We start from the raw sequence: 973 nt of genomic DNA, 5'->3' as shown, positions 1-973 counted from the left end.
TATAAATATATAGGCCTATCATATGGGTTGATTAATAGACTCATATAGATATAGGCAATAATAATCCACCAAACTTGGGCTAATGCAGCCAAAGATTTAGCTCGGTGTTTCCATCAATAATGAATTAAATGTAGGCTACTTGGTGACGAGTGAAGATGTGAGTTGCGCATGCGTCACTTTGCAACAAGTAACATACAAGATGCTAACAAGAGACTTCTTTAATGTCAACATAGTAAAAATGTACCTGCTTAATTAAAGTTTGTTCACTGCTGGCTATAAGTTAGCAATAATACACAATAATGTTGTAACTTGAATGGTGTTTTGAGCTAACAATAGCAATCAAACAAACATGTTTGAAATGACTGCTAGCTTAGCATAGCTACAAGCTAGTAATCAAAAACTACAAAGGCTGTCACTTGAATGGCCTTTGAGCTAACATTAGTAATCAAACAATCACAGATAGCTAAAAAGTTTTTGAAATGATTTACATCTTCTGTTATTGTTTGTAATGAGAGAAAAGATTATTTTTTCATGGATTACACAAATATCAGTATGACATGCCATGCCGTAAACTGTTTAAATCCGAGCATGCGCAACTCACATCTGCACTCGACCAGTCTGACTCATCTCTCATCAGGTATGACATGTTATGGCTTAAACCGTTTAAATCTGACTGAACTCACATTGGGGAGTGACACTCCTAAATAATCTGTTTCCCCCTCACTTTGGAAATTACCACCACGCCCCTATATTTATCTGGCTGTTATCTTGTTTGCTAAACCCTGCCATAAAAACCTTAAGAAGACAAAAAAGAGAAAGAAAAAAGCGGGCACCAGTTGGAAGCAGCAGTGCACTAGTGTCTAGCTAGTTTGCTGGTGTTATGTGCCTTCTGGTTTTTCCACCTACTGGTTTCCGAGCCTGTCCAGATGCCCTGTAAACCTATCAACGGCTACCCAGGTCAACAGATTCGCTA

The sequence above is a fragment of the Etheostoma cragini genome, chromosome 8, assembly GCF_013103735.1.
Source record: "Etheostoma cragini isolate CJK2018 chromosome 8, CSU_Ecrag_1.0, whole genome shotgun sequence".
Taxonomy (NCBI): Eukaryota; Metazoa; Chordata; class Actinopteri; order Perciformes; family Percidae; genus Etheostoma; species Etheostoma cragini.
The sequence above is the reverse complement of the archived record's forward strand: the minus strand, read 5'-3'. Positions refer to the sequence as shown.